This window comes from Nomia melanderi, chromosome 7 (genome assembly GCF_051020985.1).
Source record: "Nomia melanderi isolate GNS246 chromosome 7, iyNomMela1, whole genome shotgun sequence".
Lineage (NCBI taxonomy): Eukaryota > Metazoa > Arthropoda > Insecta > Hymenoptera > Halictidae > Nomia > Nomia melanderi.
In genome coordinates this window covers 17113674-17119718 of record NC_135005.1, presented here as the reverse complement: position 1 = coordinate 17119718, position 6045 = coordinate 17113674, and the positions used below count along the sequence as shown (strand labels likewise).

At 48.7% G+C, this 6045-nt stretch overlaps 1 long non-coding RNA gene across 1 annotated transcript; it reads left to right on the top strand.

Annotated features, from left to right (window-relative positions):
* The first annotated feature begins 830 nt into the window (after positions 1–830).
* On the top strand, positions 831–2177 carry LOC143174704 (uncharacterized). The gene is made up of 3 exons (XR_012998929.1): positions 831–1117; positions 1187–1326; positions 1444–2177. It is a non-coding gene; the product is annotated as an uncharacterized LOC143174704 (long non-coding RNA).
* The last annotated feature ends 3868 nt before the right edge of the window (positions 2178–6045 follow it).

Below are 6045 nucleotides of genomic sequence, written 5' to 3'. Positions count from 1 at the left end.
TCTCGCGTGAGCGTCACAATACCCGCAATTAAGTGAAATTCGCAAAGAACCTAATTCATCGGCCGCAATTATCCCCGAGAATCGATCAACACCGACGAACAGCCGCGAACAGCTCGAGCAACCATTCATTCCCTTAACAGGTCGCCGTTAAAACCTCCAATTACATTATCCCGGCAGATCAATCTTGGAGCACGTCAGCCGACAGCACAGAAAAATACATAATCAACGTACGTACGTACGTACGCCGAGCGGCGAAGGGGTTAGGTCGCCGCGGACTCGCGTAATTCGTCAAGTACGACGCTCCGTACGCGCGAAAATTAATTGCGCTCGCGAGGCGCGTGTCCTTATTCCGTCGCGTCCGAGTAATTACGTGGCCGATGAAAAATTCTCGGCGGTTAATTGAATTAGCGGCCGCGGCCGGCGTCCCATTAGGGGCTCGGGCGAGACGAAAAATGTTTCGCGAGCCGCGGGGCTGACGAAAAAGAGGTGGTGGGAATGCAATCGCGATTGGGTATCCAGTGTATCCCGGCATCGATCGAGGCTGCAGTTCGTAAACTAACCGGCGCGCGGCGGGTTCCAGGTCACTGGGTCAACCTTCCCATCGATCCAACCCCACTATTGAAAATTCAGCCGCGTCGAGCGCGGCTCGTCCTCGCCGCGGCAGAAACCTGCTCTACGGAGGAGAAGTCTACGTGTGCAGGTATGTAGATACGTTCGGCCCTTTCGATCACACCCACTCTGCCTCTCCTTTTCGACCACCCCCCGTCCCTCCCCCCTAGCCGTCCAACCGGCCGATACTAATTATTTACGAGCCGACCGCCACGGGAAACCCACCCCCGGAGACTACGGATATTTCCGTAACGAGCCGACGACGACGACGCTTCAATTTGGCTGGCTATTTGCGCTCCTCTCCCACGAACGATTCTTCTGTCCTCCGGCGAAACGACGGAGATTGCTTTCGAGGAAAAATACCTGTGCAACCCTTAACCGGGCTAGTAGGCTACCGTCGCCGCCTAAAGGCGCTTCAAACATTTGCTTTCGGTACGCTCTTTGGCGACCGTAGGCGCGCGTGACATGTTATTGATAATGATTGCGGCCAGGCTCGTTTAGATCTGACGTAAGGGAATTGTAATTGAACAATTATGACTTACGCTAGTCGTGTATTACGTGAATGTCACTATTTTAGATTGGTTCATTTAGTTCGATTCAGTGTTTCCATGGAATGCGAGCTAAATTCTGCTGTGGACAAAGGGTTGGGTCTTCGTTTTTGGTATATTGAAGCTCGCATGTAGGCTCGTTTAATTATTCTTCTGTGTATTTGATTTTGTAAATATATTTTTGCTTTTGTCTGGGATCAGCGATGTTTGTCGTGTAATAGATTTGTTTAGGAAATGGCTCATTTTTCTCTGCGACTTGTGTTTCACCTTAGAATAATTGATCCAGTTGTTTCCAGAGAAGCATACCTATTTCTGTCTTCTGAATAATTGCGAGAAAAGAAGTCCGGAATACGTCAGTTTCCAGTTCAGCTTTTACGCGAGCGAATCTGCTCGTCAAATTCAAGGCTTTCCGCGCTATTTCGTCAGGGTCTCCGATAATTTTGCAGAAAACGTACCGTCTGCAATACTGTCGAGCTGGCGGCTCGAAGAATGCATAGCAACGCCAGATACCCGTCATTCGTTTCGGTAAACGAGGTTGCTAGCCACGCGATTCGCTGCATTTCGCAGCGATGTGCAATTTTTGGAAGGCAATGTCCGCAACCGGAGCCGATTCGGCGATTCTTTTTTTCGAGTATAGAATTTCAGACGAACCTTCATATTCCGTGCGGTTTTCCATCAGGATTTCACGCGCGAAGGAAATTTCGCGGTGGTCTAATTGAAACGTCGATCCGAGGGGAGGCGGAAAGGAGACACAGGCATCGATTGCGAAAGCGTACGCGCCGAAATGTCAAGATCGAGGCTCTATCGAGCGAGAGAATCGGTCTCGCCGGTGTAAGTCTGCTCGCGGCGGCTAACAGGCGACGGTTTGACGTATCGCGGGGAAATGTCCGGCTAAAAATAGTGAAATTCCGACGGCACTTGCTCATCATCTGTATTACGAAATTGTATAAAATTCCGAATAAAGCGGAAACGACGCCTGGCGAATGGGACGAGGTAACGTCAACGCCGGATTCCCGTATCCTTGGCCAACGTTTATATTATTACTATCCCTTACATAATGCCACTGTATAATCGGAAACTTTAAATACTAAATTTCGGCGGAAACGCCTACGCGTTTTACATAACGCTCGATATTCAAGTGTAGCCTAAGCTCGCCAGTGCAGCAATCGTAATTTCGATGCATCATTGAATACCGATCAGTAATGAGAATATTAATCCTTCGTACTCGAGAGACGACTCGCCACTATTTACTTTGACATAGCAAAACTCTAAAATCCAATGTACAACATAATATTTTGTATAATATAATTACACATGAAACGTTGAAGTAAAATAGTTTCTATTCGAAGGAATCGATAGTTCAATCGGTATTTCATTAGAAAATAAGAAATATATTTAGGAGAAAATCTTTCGAGTGCAGAGTTAAGATTTTTCGTATAATACGAACAAATTCAATTCGCGAGGAATTATTCCCTTGCACGATCAATCGTTTCCTCGATCTGCGAAGCGTTCGTCGCCGATATGGATTTTCGAAACGGGCCGCAGACTTCTACGGCCAGGACGAAACGCACAGGCATGCTGGAAGGATGTGCGACCCGTAGCTTCGCCGAGAGGCATGCGCGCGCGACTGTTGGGGTGAATCCGGGGCTCGATTCCCTTTGCCCCATTGAAATCTAGCTCCCTTTGCCCCCTCGTCCCTCTATTCAACCCCCTTCCCGCGCGGTTCGTTCCCTTCCAGAAGGCAGGTGGCATCAGAAGCGAAACGATGGGATACCAAGGGGATGGGGGTTGCGATGAAAACAGTGGGAAGAATCGGGAACAAGGAGGCGGGTAATGGTAAATTGTTATCCGCAAACAAAATATTCTCCTACCCTCGACTTCAATGTTCCAATTTCAACCCCTCAAGAGCAACTGTCGAATTGGCAGTATAGTTCCATATAGAAAATTACCAGCGATAAACAACGAGGGATTAACCACGGAAATAACCGATCGATCATCCTCACCCGCGACGCAACCCCTAAATCTTACCCTCCTCTATACACGAGAATCTCCGATTTGAACGTCGTTTCTGTGGTAAGTGCACAACCCAGAAATTTCAACGAGGAACAACTCGGTGCTGAAAGAATTCCGATTGTTCCTATAATCGAGCAGCGATCGTCTCTCGATTCGGTCCGCCTGATAATTTCTGGCTTGGCGACAGCGTAGACAATTAAAGACGCGCGGCGAGCTGCGCCCCGCGGAAAAGCGGGACGAAATGTTCCGTAACAAGCTCGACAATAGGGGTTGCTCGGGGGTCCGGGCGGGGATAAGAGTCGCAGAAGGGGAGAGAAGGCCGTGTGCGAGCCGGAGGATCGTGGACAAGAGTATGCGAGACCGGCGAACAGCCCGGGGAGGGGGTTGCGACGGAAGGAGAGAGGAGAAGAGAGGAGAAACCAGGGCGCAAGTATTGATCCCGCGGCGGAGGGTAGTTGACACATTTACCAAAAGCTTCGCGTGGTCTAGTTTCGGCCTCTGAGGTCGCGGGAGAGGTGGCGGCGAAGGAAATAAACCGCGCGCGCGTCTTTTTCCCGTTGTTGAATTTTCCACGAGGGGCCGGCCGACCTACATTCCGATTAATTAAAGCCTCAATTGCGATTGATTTCACCGGGCGGCAACGCGGCGGCGGCGGCGGCGGCGGCGGCGTCGGCGTCGCCGGCTACACGGCCGAATATCTCTCTGCCATCTACTCCAGATTTATCGGTGGCGCGCCCGCTGGGAATGGGGACACGGGAAGAATGCGAAGTTTGGAAACAACGAGCGAGTATCGGCTCTCTTTCTGCATATTTCTCCCCTCCCTTTCACGCGTTTATCGCGGACCTATGGAAAATTATGCGTAGGAGCGTAGGTATTTTCTGCACGTGAAGCCGATATCTTTGTGTCTTTTGATCTTTGTAAATTCGAATGGAATAAATGATATTCCTCATGTCCTAGGTTAGAAAGCTTTTTATTAGAGCTTCTGAAAATGTTTACGCAGAAGCTTGAAGAAGATAGATTTTCTCAGTTTTTGTTCCCTGGTAAGCGCATTCGCTCCTGAGCGACTCGTATCGTACAGTGTATTACACCTATCGCGAATCGAATTGAATAAGGGAATCCAAACTGGGTCGTTTCAACTCGTCAGGTAGTTCTAGTGTGAACTGCTTGTCGAAAAAGTGAAACATGATTTACAAAAGCACTTACGGCGGAGTGGAAAATTTCCTGGTCGTTGATAGTATGAAGTTACACGAGCTTAGCAGCGAAAGGGAATAATACGGCAAGGGGTTGATCAATAATTTTCGGGATGATTGGCACTGCTGGCATTGTTACCGCGTTTGGAATGAACGGAACGCGGTACGGTTTAAAAGTTTCCTACGTAAGAGACGTAGAAACGGAGCAGAAGTGGAAAAGTTCAGTCGAAATCCGCGATTCCCCGGCGCGATACGGGCCTCCTCCCCTTATCGCGCGCCTAAAACCACGAAAGGAAGAATTAATCGTAATAAAATATCTGAGCCGCAGCCCGGAGTGGGCAGTTTTAATGCGATAGCGGCAGTAAATATACACCACGCGTCGTCGTCTACTACCGGCGCGGCGGCACCGCGCGCCGATCCGCTATCTAATCATAGAGGCACGTATATTTGCGTAATCCCTTCGTCGTGTTTGAACTTTCGGAAACAGAAGCGTCCCAGAAAAGCTCGGCCCGATTCACCGAGACTGGAGAGCACGGGAGAGAGAGAGAGATTCGCGCGCTGGAAAAGCGACCAGTCCGTCAGCGAGTCTGGCGAAAGTTAATAGACTAATTGTCTGGGAGTTGAACAAACGAAAATACGTGCTCCCAAGAAATCTGAGTTTATCTCGGACACGTGTTTCAATAAAGAAATTTTCGGACGATAGAATAATCACCGTTGCAGCAGTTAATTATACACTTTGACCTGCTAAGTTGCTAACTTTCTCGACATACCTTAGGAACGCGTTTAAAAAAAAAGCGTCTGTGTAATGGAACGATCATTGTTCCAGCACTTTGCAGCGCACTTTGGCCCGCTAAATTACAGAAGTTTTTCGACGTACCGTATTTCCATAAATTGCATCGGGTGCGGTACTAAATTAGGGCATTTCGGTAATGGATTTCAGGATGCTGTGGGTTCACTGCACTTTGATATGCATCGCCGAACGCTGGTCTCGGTCTACGTGATCTGGGTTCCCTGTGATCTCTCGTACTCCCAGGGAAACGTCTGTGCATTTTTATTGGCTGGCGAAATTGCGGATGGAGTAGAAGCACGTGTTAACCATTCGCTAATGCGACTGAGAAGGCGGTCTAACGGTGACAGTTTGCAGGCGGGAGCAAACCTTCGAGAGGGTCAACCGGGAAGATTGACGATTTCTGACAGCGAACGAGTAGGAATTTCGTAAGCCTGCCATCTCCGTGCCTTCAGCTTTACGAGATTCGTTCTCCTTTGTTGCAAAAGTTCGTTCGAGTAACAGGAGATAACACGGAAAAAAGAATGACGATTAACTTTGCGCGAACAACGCATACAACACATTCAGAATCTATAAAAAGAAAGGTTTTCTCTAGAAAAAACGAAGACACGAGTAAATCCTTGAACTAAGATGAATATTCCATTGAACGTTAAGTCGGAAAATATCCAAAAGTCAACTTAATTGGCTTCCGAAACCTAAATAGCTCCTTGAGCGAATTATGTCTTCGCATTCTGAAACGTCGGACGCGTAAAGCATCGCTTTGTCTTGTTCGGTGATCGAAGGAGCCGAGAATCCCATCTATTTCGACCCCATCGTTTTCTTCCAAGATAATCCCGAGCCTCGCGATCATTTTCCCACGAAGTTCCAGCGGCTCGAGTCGAGGGGAGCGAAAGACGCG